The following is a 17,152-nucleotide window of genomic DNA, read 5'->3' as shown; positions in this document are numbered from 1 at the left end:
CTGTCACCACCAGCAACACTCAGAACACACCTAGAACAAAAAAATAATTCCCGAGAAGCAAATACTACCAATTGCCATAACTCTTAATAAAAAACAAGAACCTCCAAATACCTTTGATTATAACTAGGAAAGGTTTTCTTTAAAGGAGAAAAAAGGGGAGAAATGGAAAGAAATAAGGAGTGTATATGGGAGATGGGAGGTGGGAGGTGAGGTAATCTTGGTTTTCGAACAAGATAAAAGGAGCAAATAAAGAAGAAAAATTACCCTCTCCTACAAATCCTGTGAAAGCATTTCAAATCATTGCAATTACAGGCACCCAGGAGAATCCCCATTCACATTCACAAGATATTTCCTCCTAACACTCATGCTATTTCAAGTTAAAATAACACTGTCACAGAGTGGCTGTGCAGGACCATTATAGGTGATAAGTAAATGGCACAGACGTAGCCCAGAACACATGGCACACACATAATGCAGCACCGCAGCGTTTTTACCATTCCCAAGGAGAGCCTTATTCATAACTCTAGAACACACAATCCTAGCCTGTCTTATACCTTGGAACACTACCTTAGCAAAACCATGAGAATACAACGGGCTGCCAGGGCTTTTAAAGAGAGTGGTTTTTCTTTCCCTTGGTCATGGACCTCAGGGCCGTAGAGATTTTATAAAGAATCACAACAGTTGCTATCCTCATTTAGTTTACTCACAATTTATTTGTAGAGGCAGGTCATATGTTAAGGAAAAAAGAAAAAAACCTATCAACACCAGATGGCAAAATTCTATACACTACTTGAGTTTACTGGAATAAGAGAAGAAACTGATAACCTAAAGCAGCAGTGGTAGGAAAGGTTTCAAACATTCTGCTCCACCTCACCAAGCACCTTAGTTTATAGAATAAGAAGCACTGTGGAAAGAACAAATCTTTCAGTTTTCAAATTAAACCCTTAAGATTTTCCCCTTCTAACATTTGTTGCTAACTTGACTCAACTTACTTTTCTTTAGAATTTTCACAATATTTCAAAAAGGCAAGTTCACCCTTAAGAAAAGGTCTTTTCTGAATCTTGGTACCTCACAAATCGATCCTTCCAGGTTTGCAATCTTCACTCTTCTCTAGTCCCAATTTTTTTTTTTTTTAAAGAGATCGAAAAGGCTGCCTGCATGCATAGAATTCTCCGCAGAGGAAACAGTGTTATCTATGGCAGGGGCAACAGAGTTTCCACCAATCTCATCCATATAGGACAAAGGATATTCCTGGGTTGTTCCTTGTTCAACTGCTTTAATTTGCAGGCTTCCCACTTCCCAATGCATGACTTTTTATATTCTCTCTGCAACTGAGGTTAAAAAGTGATGATGCACTATTCCTTTGCACTGGCTCATCACTCTTTTTACATTAGCCACACCCAAGTCAGCATCTTTTTCAAAATCAGCTTCTCACAGACATTACAGAACCATCCCCCAAAATAAGTAAATTCTAAATTTATCAACAACTAGGATCTGCATCCTGAGAAATCAATAATAGCTGGTATCCTTCAACCTTATACCTTCTGCCCTTTGCTCCCAGCCTCTACCTAGAATTTGCCTGGTTTTACTTTGTCTCTCCTGGAGGCTGCCACCATAATGTCCAAAAAGGTTCAGAAGTGAACATATTAAATAAATAAGTAAAAGTATGCAACTATGTCAAACATCGAAATTTGAAAAGAAAAGCTCCTGTAAAACTCAGTGGTATAAATGATGAAAACCGCTATAAAAAACTCCTTAGAGCACCAACCACATAGGTAGAAAAGGAAAACAGCAGGAAGAGAGAAGCAGGTGGCCCAAGATGAAAAACCAGTAAGAAAACAAAGGCTTTTTTGAAAGCTGCCAAGAAGCCCTCCAACAGAACCCAAGAAATGTTGAGACTCTAGGCCTAAAATGTTTTTTCTCAACTCTTCCTTTTAGAATCCTCTGGAGTTCCTGGGCAGAAAGATGAAGTACCTACCCCTCTGCCAAAGACAAACCAACCATAATTTTTCAGTGGGGGGGAGGTTATTGGTTTTGTTATAGTTTTTATCCCTTTCCTAAGGTCCCTCTACATTAAGTATAAAAATCAATTTTATATTGATCAAATGGTTAACATCTAAGAGAACATGGGAAGCTCACAAATCAAAGATGTACAAAGTCATTGGAAAGGAAGAGAAAGCTGGTGAAATGGGGAAGAGATTTATTCACACAAAATGGTGAGTTAAGGCTTCAGGCTGGATTTACACATCTTTTTAATATATTATTTCAATGTCAAAATCTCTGGGCAACAAGCACTTGAGAAACTGGGACAGTAGAAACAAGGCTGGAGTCAGATTTAGATTTGAAACTTGGCTCTGCAGGCTACTAACTATAAAACCTCAGGCAAGCCAATTAACCTAAGTTTCAGCTTTCCCATCCATAAGACAGGGACTGTATCCTTACTATGCAGGGCTGTTGTAAAGCTGGCCAAAGTGTACAAAAAGTGCCTGTCCTGTGATGGGTAATAAGTGAGTGTAACAGAGTTATTTTGAGAAAAACAATGCTTCCTAAAGAACTGAATCTGATCCTTTTAAATATATAGGGTGCCCCCAAAAAATGTATATACACACTTTGAATAATTATAAAGGCAGTGTTTCTTAAAATACATTTCATTTTCAAAATTTACCTGCTGTTAGAGTGTGTATACATTTGGGGGGGGGGCACCCTGTATTTAATATGATAAAGGGAGGGGGCAGAAATCATACTCCAAGGATTCCACAGGAAATAATGTAAATGCAGACACATTTAACAAGTGTCTTACCTCAGATTCCTAGGAAAGCTTAGATCCATATTTTTTTATGTATTCCCTAACCTTCCTTCCTTCTCCTTCCTGCCAAATTCCTCACTCTCTCAAATCCCAGCAGACTAGGAATTTTCTATTTCTTACTTTATTCCTGAATAAGCCAATTCCCTCCAACTCCCCTGCATATGAATAGACTTATATTTGTGGCACTGGTCATTTTAAAAATACTCTCTCAAAACAAAAGCCAGATTTCCAGGTCATTGTATATCTGCAAGTTGTTGGGGTTTTTTATTTACCTAAGAACATTAGTGTCTTAAAAATAAACTTTGCCTGTACCTCATCTGTCCTCCTTGAAGCACATTCCTTAACAGTCAATGGGAGTAGACAAGTGAGTATCAAAGGCATAATAATTTAATTCAGTAAACAATTTCACAGTGCTTCTCAAGGGCCACACTGTTTACATTTGGTAATTGCTATCACTCTTTGCAGTGTTTACTTTTTAAACCATGGACATATTATTTTTAAAAAAGAATTTCCCTGTTAATGAACTAAAGAGCCTACAAAGATAATGATGTCTATAAGAACTAATGCATTATATAGTACTGGACAGTAATTTGCTTATAAATATCCCCAAGTTTGTATGAATTCTTTTTCATCACAAAGAATGGCCTCAGCAGCTAGAGAAAAAGATGAATACATGAAGAGCCATCCTAATTCTTTACTGTAGGACTTGGTCAGTTTAACTTCTATGTACCTCATGGTGTCTATGCACTTCACACAACAGGTTCAGAACCTGGAAAGTTAATAAGAATTAGAAGAACTCTTTAAGTTACTCAAGAGAGAAAAACTCCTATGAAATTATCTAGTTCTCAGAAATGAACCAGCACCACTAACACCTAAACCAAAAGGATAAGAGAAATAGATCCATCAATTATCCATTCTTTTTATATTCAACTGAACACTTTTAGGATAAGAATAACTATATCTGGAAACTCAGATTTATATTTGAAATAATTCAAACAATAAGCATTTCCAACATGCCTACTATATAATAGAAACGGTCGTCAAACTTCTTCTGTAACATACCAGTAGTAAATATTTCAGGCTTTGGGGGCCATATGGTCTCTGTTGCAACTACTCAATTCTGCTGTTGTAGCACAAAGCAGCCAAACAACAACGTAAATGAATGAACGTGGCTATATTCCAATAAAACTATATTTATGAACACTGAAATTTGAATTTCACGTAATTTTCATGTGCCACAAAATGTTCTTCGATTTCTTTTCAAGCATTAAAAAATGTAAAAATCATTCTTAATTCATGGCCATACAAAAACAGATAGTGGCCTGGTTTGGCCTGTGGGCCATAGCTTGCCAACCCCTGTACCTGGGTCTATGTGATAGGCATTTGGGCAGACATCAAGAAGAATTAGACAATTTCCCCGCTTTCTAAGACAGAACAAGACAAATAAACCAACAACTACAATACAATGTGATAAGTGCTAAGAGAGGTGTGCCCAGTGTTACAGGAGCCAGAAGACAAAACAATTAAAGAAATTTCTCCTAAATTGGCAATGAGATCTTGATATAAACACGAAAGCAGTTCTAGTTTGTTTTTATATATATCTTAATAAATAAAGAAACTGTGACTTTAAGAAAAAAACCTTCACCATCCACATTTGCTAAGACTTTATCAGAATATGCCTGGGTGCATTTCAGAATGTCCTTTTTTAACTAGCATTCCAGGCCAGGACCTCAGGTAAAATCCATTCTTCATTGATCCGCCAGCAAGCAAGCATGTCCCAGGTGGTGGCTGACTGAGACACTTAAGGGCAAGTCCCCGGGTTTTGCCTGTTTATTTCACCTAAGTCCTTTAGTTGTCACAGATAATAGTTTTCAAGTACTCTGTGATAGAAAGAATCAAACAGGTTTTTTCCCCCAAGTAAAAAGTCAAAGAAATAATCAGGTTGGCCAGAGTCTCAAATACTTGCCTGCACCCCACTGGTTCTGCCTAATCATATCAGGCTTATTAGAGGGTCACCTTTAATCAGCACTAGGTTTCATCTGCATTTGGAGATGTTTAGGCAGATTTATTTTAATTATATCAGAACAAACGAAGCTTGGGTCTAGAGACTTTAATTGTCACAACTGTCTGCCCGGATGTTTTGATCCAAGAGGGAAGCTAAGGGAGCCAGGAGCCAGGCTGACATCATCAGCTGTGTATTTAATTAAAGCAAGATGAAGCGCAGGCAGGCTGGAAAGGATGGTGGGTCACAGCCTTCCCGTCCAGATAAAGAAAGGCTACACCACTCACGAAAAGCTAAGGAGCTAAAGACTTAGACCCTCCCACTCATCTGGCAGAAGGACCATCTTTCCTGACGTTCAGGAAGGTAAACACTCCAGCGTGAGCCTCTGGTTTCTCCATAAGCCCTAAATGTCACATGGAAGGAGAATCAGCAACTAAATACTCCTAAAAGCCAACAGGCCACAGATCCCTTAGAATAAAATAAAATACAAAATAAGCCTTCACAATGATGAATGGCCCACACATTCGCAGTTTCCACCAGAATTCCAGCAGCTTCCTTGCTTCCTTGAATGTCTAAATGACCCAAGATTTCATGAAATAGCCAAGACCTTGCCTTAATGTGATAGTAGGTTTCTATGTCCTGGTATCTTAACATCAGATTGCATTGAGCTTTTTTTTTCTTTTTTAAACATCAATCAATCGCCCTTGGTAAGTGCCCTGGTCAGGGACTGAACCTGCAACCCAGGTATGTGTCCCTGACTGGGAATGGAACTGGCAACTTTCTGGTGTGCAGAACGAAGCTCCAACCAACTGAGCCCCTCCAGCGGGGATGCATCAAGCTTTGATAGCTCCTTTATTTAAAGAACTTTTGGTAATAAATTTTTTTCTCCCACAGGAAAGAGAAATAAATGAGTAAATAAATAAGGCCTGATGTTGGGTTTGTGATCCAACATCAAATTCAGGTATTCAAGCAAGTTCTCCCACTTGAGACCCCAGAGGGAATAAAGTGAACCCAGGATCTGGATGGTTCTTCTCTTAGTTTCTTCCCCCCAGAAATTAGTCTCCTCCACGTCAGGGAAGACAGGGACTACGTCTCATTCACATCTATCCCTGCAGCTTTCCCCTGCTATGTAGGTGATTAAATCAAAGAATAGGCTACAATAGGTCCTATGCCTTCTTTTTAAGGGATGAGAAAAAGCAATAGTCTAAAAAGCAGAAAAAAGTGAACAAAATAAACAAATTTTAAAATGTGAGCAAAATTAATAAAGCTAGATAAAAACCAAGAAACCAAAGGATGAGTATTTCTGTTTGTATCAGGTTTTGTCCTCAACTGACTATTCAAGGAGTGTCAGGAACCCAAGCCTTTGTGGCAACACCACTCGGGAACTCATTTCACTCTGGAAGCAAGCTCTCATTTCCCAAGAGGCCTTTCCAAGAGATCTAGTAGTCAGCTGTGCATGGACTTCTAATGGCTCTGAAATGAACCTGTGTCACTGCTGCGGTCACTACACAGTGGGGAAAAGGCAGAGGAGCCATTTGTCAGGAGATCCCAAGAAAATTACTAAACAAATCCCATCAGCCAAGATAGCTGGAGTCAGAGAAATGAAGGGGGGGGGGGCATACAGAGAAAAGAAGGAATCCATTCTGCCACCATCCCAGGCCCATCTTAACTTTCCATTTTTTACAACAGTTCTTGACAACGATGAGCATATTACATCAGCAGCACTGCTAAAGTTCTGTTTGAGAAATAAGACGGTCTTTGTTTTTGACTCCTCTCTGTCTCTTCTCTGTCCAGTATTATCTTGGTGTGTCAAAGCTGACTAATCCAGTTATTACTATAAGCCACAGTTCTAGCCCCCCTTCTCCCAACCAGTCCCCACAAAGTCACAGCTCCTTCCCTGAGAAACCTCCCCATGAAAGCAGGGGGCCTTCATATATTATTAATATCACACCTCAGGTCAGCCACCCATCAATGGTTGGAGAAGCTCAATGGTCACCTTTGGGTAAGGGCCAAAAGGGGACTCCATTCCCCATCCCCGAAATTCCTCTACCCATTCCCCAGTGTTTCTCAAAATTTAGAGTGCATCAGAATCACCTGAAGGACATGCTAAAACATAACCTGCTGAGCCCCACCCTCAGAGTTTCTGATTCAGTAGGTCTGGAGTGGGGCCCCAAAAAAATCCTGCATTTCTCAGGAGTTCCCAGATGATGCTGATACCTCTGATCTAGAAAGAATAATTTGAGAACCACTGCAGAAAATTAATGAAAAACAAAAAAGTCAGGCAATTGCTATTTTCAGTTTTTTAAAAATATGACAGCCCCCAAATTAATATAAAGCCTAGAGCTTTTTACATGTATAAAACAGGTGCCAAAATCCTGAAGTGTTTGCTTTGTTGTATAAGCAGCCAGTTGTGATTCTGCACTCAGCCACAAAGCAGGAGTGTAGATTTTTTTTCATTAACTGGAGGATTTGCTTCATGTCTGTATTACTGTTTTACAGTTTCTAATTACTGGGCTCTGAAGTGCCAAACGGTCAACAAGCTTTCCTATTGTTATTCAGGTGCACCAACTGATGCCGGCTCTGAAGAGCGCCTTGTTTTGTGGGACTACTGGAAGACACATTCGATGCCTGTGGATAAGGATACTCACATATTACAATGACAGGAACACAAATTAACCACAGAAACACAACCTCTACCAATTAACCAATCCTTCCAAAGCATGAGCACTTATGGCCTTATTTCCTTGTCAGGAGTCCTGTTATCTGACTGCACAGTTTATAAAGCCCACCTCTAACATTTTTCTGATTCTTTAAAACACACAATTGGCGTCATCAAAGAATGAACCAGAACACCCCAGTTAGTGAGTAAACTGAAAATATAAAGACCACAAGAGGTCAGTGTAAAAGGGGAGACATCCCAGGTAAGAAAAGCTACCATGAGCCCATGAGCACAGCTATGCTGACTCTGAACTCTCCACCATTCCCTGAGGAGTTGTACATGAGCCCCGGAATTGGACTGCCTGGTTTGAATCTTGATTCTATCACGTGATTCCAGCAGGCATACATAGTCACAAGTTACTGAACCTCTCTGGGCATCAATTTCCCATCTGTGAAATGAAGACAGTGATAGCACATATACTTTATCAGGCTCACTACAGTAAAAGACATAATCCATGTAAAGTGCTTTGTCACAGTGCTGGGCACATTTTAAGTAATCAATAAGCTTTAGGTATTATTATTTCTTCCTGTGAAACTCTGGGGCAGAACATGAAAGGGTCCTGCCCTCCTTCCCCCTGGGCATGCCAACAAACTATAGAGAGGAGGACAACTCTCCTACATCCCAAAGGGACTCAGCAAGGTTGGGAGCAGCTGGTGTGGAAAGCAAATCAAGAAGACTTTAAAAGAGAAAAAAAGTGGCCAGCTGGTGTAGCTCAGTAGTTGAGCATCGATCCATGCACCAAGAGATCACCAGGTTTAACTCCTGGTCAGGGCACATGCCCCAGTTTCGGGCTCAACCCCCAGTAGGGGGAGTGCAAGAGGCAGCCTATGGATGTTTCTCATCGATGTTTCTATCTCTCTATCCCTCTCCCTTCCTCTCTCTTTAAAATCAATAAAAACATTTTGAAAATTAAAAAAGACAAGGAGTGGGCTTATAAAAGACTTGGGCTCTCTAGGCAAACTGGGTGGGAAGAGCAGAGATGGGACAGGGAGAAAAAGCAGTCGGGGCTGTCTGACAGCTGGTAAGAGCAGCTCTCATAGTCCACCAGAACAATGTCTCATTGTGATCCCAAAGCATCTGAGAACCATTAGCCCAGAATACAGAAGTTTTATAAATTTCTCCTAGCCAGATCCAATTTTCTCCCTGAAATTCCCTCCTCAACCTCTTCCAATCAGGAACTGCCTCAACAGAAATAGATACTAAATTGAAGCAAGAAGGTCTCCTTCATAGAATGGGAACAAGAGACCCAGAAGAACAAAGCTGGGCTGATGCAGAGGAAAGGGCAGGCCGAGTGAGCCTCAGGTCAGAGGGCTACAGAAGTAAAGTTCACGAGGACAAAATGAGCACACATTCTTCCAGCAGCTGTTTCCAAACAAAGGTAACCTAGAGAAGTGAGCAATCAAGAATCAATAAAAGTAAAAAGGGAGCTATTCCTCCTCATGGAACATAGGGAAAACCCCACAATTGTGTGAGCATGTTTATGCACATACGAAGGATTAAAGTAATTCTTAGTACACTTAGAGAAAATTACAGCTCTTGCTTCAGACGTGTGCACTCTGCTGTGCTCTGAAACTCAGGAGTGAGAAGTGTTCTGTCAATGACCCTCGCTCTCGAAAATACAAGTGCTATACAGGAAGAGAACACTGCACACTTGATAGAGAGGAGGGTTGGAGAGAGATATTATCTTCATCCAAAGGGCTATTGTACTTTTCCTCCTAAAAGCAAATCAAAACCATTAATCTTTCATAACCACTCTTCAGACTCCATGTCTGGTCCACACCTGAAATTCTCTTTAGTCTTTTGGGAAAGGACACAGATGCAGGGCTGCCCCAACAAAAAGGTTAGAGAGCTAAGCTTAACTCATTTCTTGGCCTAAGAATGGGCAGAGCCCACATGGGGGAATAATGAAGACCTAACAAGTCCCCTAGGCTCTATCAAGAAAGAAGTCCCCACTCCAAGACAGCACTGAAAGGCCCCAGGCTAGAATGTCACCTCCACCCCTTGAATGCAAAAATCTTCTCATGGTTATTCACCAAGTAGCCAGAAAGAACATCAGATGCCTCACTTTTTGCTTGTGAACCAGTTAACTCAGAGTCTGAATGGTGGACACTCAGCTCTTAGCTGAGGCAGTATGCAGGTGATTTTTAAAGATGCCTGGAAAAACATTCCCCACATCACTGGAGGCCAATGCAGTATGTAATGATCACTTATGGGTCTTGAAGTTGCCCATGTCTAACTAAACTACCTTTAGCAAAGTTCTACGTCAAATTTACTATTTTGCTCCACAATCCCTCCAGTCTTCATTCTGGATCCAGTAAGCGTACATTCAGAACTGGACAGTGCCAATTTCTTGTATTTGTTTCTTTTTCCAAAAGATAATAAATCTATAATGAAATTTGACGTAATTTATATGCTTTTGTAAAACTTTGCCTGTCCATAAATTCACAAATTAGAAAAAAAATCATGTGACAAAAAGAATGTTTTCCTTCAGAAAAATATGGTCACTATAGAAATAGACAAGAGCCAACTCATACTTATAAGAAAAGTAGAAACATGCAGGAAATCACAGATAAAGATGCCTCCTGCTCCCAAGTCCCAAGATTCTTTATTTTACTCCCAACATCTAGCACAGTGTCTCAACTACACTGTATTCTCAGCATAGGATTCTTAATGACAACCTCTAAAATGGATATGGGCTGTAAGAGATAATTTCAAAAAGCTTAAAAATAAAGCTCCCACCCATCCATCCACCCCCACACCTGCCACAATGACAGAGCAGCCAATTTTACAACTATTTACACACATCTCTCCTGACTCTTTCCCTAAAAAAACCCGGCACATATACTAACAGCAACCAAGCCAAAGGGCAGCCAGGAGACATACTACTTTTCTATGTGGAATACTCCATCTACCAACTATAAGTATCTACTTTCAAATTAGTTAGAATAACTTGCCCCAAACCAACATAAACCACCTATTTCAAGAAAGCTCTTATTTGTCAGCTCGCCTTAAGGGCCAGAGACCACCATAGAGAGTATAAGGCAATGCTGCTTTATGCAGACCTGAATTCTTCAATAAGATTAACTAACTAATAGGATTTAGGGATGCAATGAAGGCCATTATGGTGTCTCCTACAAGCTAGAGGCTCCAAAGGCTTTAACCATTTGATTTAATCCAATCTGGCCTAATCTAATCAAGGCTGTCTCCTTGTATTCCGTCAGTGGACTTTGTGCAGTGATCTTAAAAATGAAGAAAAAACTTCTATTCAAATCACACCCTGAAGACCAAATATATATTACCCTTTATCAAGGAATTAGTGCAAACCTGACTACAAATATGTGTGTGGGTCTTTTGCTGCCTTAATTTGCTAATTTCTATGATCTGCCTAGGCTAAGAAATGATTTTATTATTTACTTTTTGCTTAGATTTTAATTAAACTGCAAAGATTTCACATGTTGATTAGTAATCTTACTCAAAAACCCACGCTTTCCTTCTTAATTCCCTGTAAGAAGAGCAAGGTTCTAATTCAGCAGCAAATTCTTTGTGCAGACAAGAGGTCAAAGCCAAGACTGAGTCAACAGCAGAGAGGCTGTCCTTGACTGACATCCCATTGTCTTTGTGCAAGGCAATTTCTGTCCCCTAAAGGGCTGCAAGCACTGCCTCCAGAAGCCCAGAATGAAGACAGAGGTCTACAGTAAACCCATACTGGAGTATTATGAGTTTGCTTGACCCCCTTCAACTGACACACTAAAACTACTTAGTCAGCTTACACCCCAAATCCATATCATCACATCAGTCACCAAGCTCTTATGTTAACTAGTATGGGTTAAAGCAATCTAGAAAGGAAAAGAATATAAAAATTAAATGTATAGGCTAGCATATTTTAGCCCTGCACTATCCAATACTATAGCTACACTAGGGGGGGTGGGGGGGGAGTTAACTATCTCATGAATATTTTTGTATTGATATGATGAAATTATTAAAATAGATTGATATCTAGGGTTAAATAAATTATTAAACTTAATTTAACCTATTTCTTTTTATTTTTTCAATTTTAATACAGCATGTGTGACTCAACAAATTTCAAATGAATAGCACTGTTTTAATCAATCTGTCCACTTTAGGTCCTCATTGTCCACAATGTCAAAGGGGAAGTACATATTTCATTTCATTAACTCCATCAGGTCAGGGCCAGATGATAACCCTCAAAGAAAGAACAGAACAGTCTTTGAACAAATATTTACTGAGGCCTCAGAAGGAGTAGCAATCATGGATTCCAATACTCCAGTACTTAATATCTGAATCAACCCTCTATATGCTGTTTAACTTTTCTGAACTCAATAGTTGTTCAGCCATCTGTAAGATGAAAAGGTTTCACAGACCTCTTGTCCAAATTCATAGCTATCTCTGTCTACCTCAAGACAAGAACAATCAGTCCTTTTAAGTGTAGCCTGATTTTCAGCCTACAGAACCATGACTGCATTCACCAAATACATCCAGCTTGGGGGAATTCTCTGGAACACACTAGCTCAAACAATCCAGAATGTCTGGTTTCAAATATTAACTACTGAGCAAAATGGTCACCTTCCTACCACAAAAAATATTTTCTCAGGTTCTGCTAACAGCACTTTCGAACCTAAGTGGCTTAGAAAAAACTTGTTCCCAGGAACTCAAGAGGTCAATGAGAGATCCAGAAAGGAAACACTGGTTATCAGAGGAAGGGTAGCTACCAAAGGTGTTAACCACAGAGGATGCACAATTTGCCAGAAATGTCCTCAGTGTGTCTCAAGCCTTGTTTCTCATGCTGTTTTACACCAGTCACACCCAGGCACCCCAGGCCCCTTGCATAACACTGCCAGGGGCAACACTGCCTCCAACACCTCACTCTGAACCAAATCTGTATTCCCAGTGTTCCATAACCTAATAAAGTTTTAAGAAAAGCATTCAGGTTAAAATATTTTACTCAGCAAATTCCTGAGGAGACGGTGGCAGAGTCTCAGCTACAGGCAGGAAATAACAGAATGAGGAAGAGTGGGCCTCAAAGGACACAGTCTTGCAGTGGAAACTTGCACAGGGTTCCAGTACAGTACATGAAAAAACTGAGGTAAGCCTAGGTGAGACAAAAGAGATGAAAAACAGCATTTCAAACAGCGAGACCCAAGAAACAAAGGCGAAGAATAGTGTGGTGCACAGGGAACAATAAGCAGCTCACTTAAAAAGACAAACAGAAGTGGTGAGAAGAGCTTCATGGACTGGCTATTTGTGCAGTTAGTTTTCCAGGGCCCAGCCCTCAGAAGGGCCCATACTTAATTTAATGCTGTGCTGTCACCCTCTGGAAGTTCTTAATTTTTTTAATAAAGGGTTCTGCATATTCATTTTTCCCCAGGCCCTGCAAATTATGGAGCTGGTACTAGTGGTGAAAGATGGTGAGAAATCCAGCAGGGCCTGGTGGGGCTAAAATGGTGAAAGTCCTCATCTTTAAGCTCTGAATGACCCATCCTGGCAGTTGCTCTCAATAGAGTGCTTGACAATGGCCAGGAGTCCTAGTGATAAGATTCTAAGTCAGCAGGTCTGCAATAAAAAGGCTATGAAAAGTGCATTTTTAATAGGCTCCTGGCAATTTGAATGTCAGAAGTTTGAGCAATTATATCTAAAAAATAAGATATATTAACACTATGTTATCTCCTACAAATATAAAGAGTGCAGAGAAGGGCTTCCTTCAGCAAGTGTATCTCTTCCAAGCCCCTAACCCACTCCAGACACTCGAGGGTCTATAGATAGCCCTAGACTTCCAAAAAGGTTACCGGAGCACAGTTTAGAGAAATAGTATGTCAAGAATCCAACTTAAGGAGTTAATCATCCCAGTGAAACAAAACTACCATCTCTTACTGTCTAATTTATATTCAGCTTCAACTCCTACCCCTTCCCCATAACCCCAATCACCCAAGTTTGGCAAACTGGCCCACTTTAGATGGCCAAAACTGTGCCTCCACATAAGGCTGTGTGTGGAAGAAAAAGGGCAGAGGAGGGAACAGAAAAAATAATTTCATGGCATTCTTCTTAGAAGACAATGTTTCCTGTTCTTCTACTTTCCTTGCTAATTCCCAGGGATCCTCCCAGATTTTGCTGAATTGTTGCTCTTCAAAACAGCCAGGGCAGGGTGTGTTTCCCCTTACCATCTACTCTCAAAGAGCCTACGAGTATCCTGTTCACCCCTCATCTAATTATAACTATTTGGCTATTGGTTCTTTTATTTTCTTTAATAATTGTGTCTTCTACTAGACAGCTCAATAGCATCAAGAACTCCGTGTAACTCACAAATGTCTACCGCTTAGCACCAAATAGTGCTTAATGGAAATGGTGAATGAATGAGAAAGATTACAGACAAGTTTGGGATCAGCTATGGGAAGGAGATGAAGTAAGTGACTCTTTGTTCACAGAGCAACAGGGCAAAAAACAAGCATACTGATGAAACTGACAGCACAGCAAACCAAGGAGGCACAACTAGACCAAGGTGTTTAGTTTCCTATCTTCACTCTTCAATAGTCCTGGGATGATGTCACCCATGGAAGCACAAAGCTCTGTGTTAACAGGTTAAAAAAAAACACACACACACAAAAAAGTTAGTTTGAAACCTAGCTCCTTGGGCAGTAGAAGCACAGCATACCAAAAGTCAAGGTGGTTTGTCAGAAGCCTCCTTGCTCCCCAAATACCTAGAGAGTAAAACAAACCCCTTTAAAAAAAAAAAAAATGTTTCTAGCTTACTCAGGAAAACCGGAGAAGTCCAAGGTATCTATCTGAAAGTCTAAGACAAACTGTAAATAATTTTAAAAAAATAAAAAGGCTGATTCTCTAACAACACCCTGTAAACACACAAGAGGAAACATTAACCGAGAGCTTAGCTCAGTGAGTGCCATGGAGAATGACCAATTTCGCTCTTCCACTGCCAGTTTAAATCCAGCTCCATACAAAGCTCCGCCACTGTGCTGCTGGGACTGGGACTGAACCCAGCATGCCCTACTGACCACACCATCACTGTGGAGAACAGGAGTAAGGTCAGCAACAGAGAAGAATTTGCAGAGGGATCCAAAATCAATGCGTGCAAAAATCAGCAGGAACACAGTAAAATGTTTACAGTAGGCTTGAGCTGGGATACAAGCAAGAAAGATCTGAATATTTGTCTCCATTTGGGAAAGCTGTAGACTGCACAATTAAAACAGACTCAGTCACCTAAAGATCAAGAGGATTTGGATTTGTGCTTTTCAAAGATACTATTAGTGTAATAAGGTTTTGGAACCAAAGGAACACAAACTAGATGGCAAATTGATAGACCCCAAAAGGGCCCATGCTTTAAAAGGGAAGGAACCCCAAAAAAGGCTTTTGTAGGTGGATTAAGTCCAGTTACTTCTGAAGAACAAATTTAAAAATATTTTGGAGACTTTGGAGATTGAAAATATTGAACTTCCCATGGATACAAAAACAAACAAAAGAAGACGTTTTTGTTTTATCACACATACAGGCGAAGCGCCAGTATAGAATTTTAGAAAGCAGGTATCATCAAATTGGTTCTGGAAAATGTGAGATTAAAGTTACCCAACCCAAAGAGGTATATAGGCAGCAACAGCAACAACAAAATGGAGGAAGAGGTGCTGTAGCTGGTAGGTGAGGTGGTACTAGGGTCGTGGCCAAGGTCAGGGCGAAAACTGGAACCAAGGATTTAATAACCACAACGATCAAAGATATGGAAATTACAATAGTGCCTATGGTAGTGATCAAAACTATAGTGGCTATGGGAGTTATACTGGGTATAACTATGGGAACTATAAATATGGACAGAAATATGCAGACTACACTGGCCAACAGAGCACTTACTGCAAGACGTCCTGAGGGGGTGGCAATCACCAAGACAATTATCAGCCATACTAAAAGAGGACACTAGAGAAAACAGGAGGAGATTGCTAAAGTAACCCATCCTGCAAAACAACATTAGAGATTGGTCTTGTCTTGATCGAAGATGATTATTTTGTAAAAGACTTTATACCGTACAAGTATATAGCTGCCAATTAGTTTTCTTCGTTTTTACTTTGTCTTTTGCTATCTGTGTTATGATTCAATGTGAATTTCTGTTTATGTAAATTTCATTCCTATGATTTCATGTTAAAGCTCAAATAAATGCTTCCTTATGTGAAAAAAGAAAGAAAAAAATTGACAAACTTCCAAACTTCCTGAAGAGGTCCTGCTCATTTATTCCTTCATAGGTTCTGGCCTAAATGCTGCTCCTGCCTTCTTACTTAACCACCTTTGAGTGATTAAGGCCTTTCCCCAGCCATCCAACATAAATAGCACTAAGTTCTTAATTAAAACTCACTACATAAAATGATAAACAACCAATTCAGGTGCTGCATAATTTACTTACATTTATGTAACACTTCCCCCAAGGAACTCAAGGCATTTTGTAAACTTAAAGTCATCTAGCAGATATTAATCTTCACAAAACTCCCAGGAGCAAGATAATGTAACGAGCATAATCAATAATAGGTCACTTACCTTCATACATACACACCTATCTCATGAAAATCCAAGAACATACCACTAAACATCTCTTTAAGCCACAGATCTGAACTAATTCAGAAAACTATAGGTGGTATTTTTCAGGAAACCATCCCAAAAAGAAGAAAGGAAAGTTACCAAATTCTAATTAATACTCATTGTTGTCCTGAATCTCCTTAACCTAACCGCTCAGAGGAGAATCTGTACTTTAAACAAACACCTCAGGCTTTCCAAGGCCTTCAAAGGTATTGGTAATGTTTTATTTCTTAAGCTGGTGGTGAGTACATGAGTTTGGGGTTTTTCTCCTTTAAACCATTTTTATAATGTATACAATTTCTTTAGTGCTCCCCATGAATTCTGTGCATGGAGACCAGGAACCATACTTTGGGAACCTGTGCAGGCTACATCTGAATCTCCCTGGGTACTCTGTAAAGCAGAATCCTGCTATGGGTTGAACTGTATCCCCTCAAAGAAAGATATGCTGAAAATTAATGAGTGGGACTACATAAAACTAAAAAGCTTCTGCACAGCAAAAGAAACCATCATCAAAACAAAATGGCAACCAAACGAATGGGAGAATATATTTGCAAATAATACCTCTGCTAGGGGACTAACATCCAAAATACATAAAAAACTCATACAACTCAACAACAACAAAAATTTTTAAATGGTCATAGGACCCGAACAGACCCTTTTTCCCAAGAAGGCATACAAATGACCAAAAGATATAGAAAAAGATGCTCAACTTCACTGGTTTTAAGGGAAATGGAAATCAAAACCACAATGAAATACCATCTCAGGCCTGTTAGAATGGCTATTATCAATAAGACAAGAAAAAGCAAGTGTTAGAGAGGATGTGGAAAAAGGGAAACCCCCATACACTGCTGGTGAAAATGTAAATTGGTAAAGCCTCTATGGAAACATTATGGAGGTTCCTCAAAAAAATTAAGAACAGAGCTACCACATGACCCAGCAATCCTTCTTCTGGGAATCTACCTGAAAAATTTGAAAACACTTATTCGTAAAGATATATGTATATCTATGTACACCTATGTTCACTGCAGCATTATTCATC

General features: G+C 39.8%; 1 protein-coding gene and 1 pseudogene across 4 annotated transcripts in view; one reads left to right on the top strand and one right to left on the bottom strand.

Moving 5' to 3' along the window:
- The window catches only part of AUTS2 (activator of transcription and developmental regulator AUTS2), a 1,039,841-nt gene that overhangs the window by 978,569 nt on the left and 44,120 nt on the right, over positions 1-17,152 (bottom strand). The gene's annotated exons all lie outside the window — the stretch shown is intronic.
- On the top strand, positions 8,759-15,193 carry LOC148093530 (heterogeneous nuclear ribonucleoprotein D-like; annotated as a pseudogene).

Source organism: Miniopterus natalensis, chromosome 3 (genome assembly GCF_054644295.1).
Source record: "Miniopterus natalensis isolate mMinNat1 chromosome 3, mMinNat1.hap1, whole genome shotgun sequence".
Taxonomy (NCBI): Eukaryota; Metazoa; Chordata; class Mammalia; order Chiroptera; family Miniopteridae; genus Miniopterus; species Miniopterus natalensis.
Note: the sequence above shows the minus strand (reverse complement) of the source record. Positions and strands in the feature narration are given on the sequence as shown.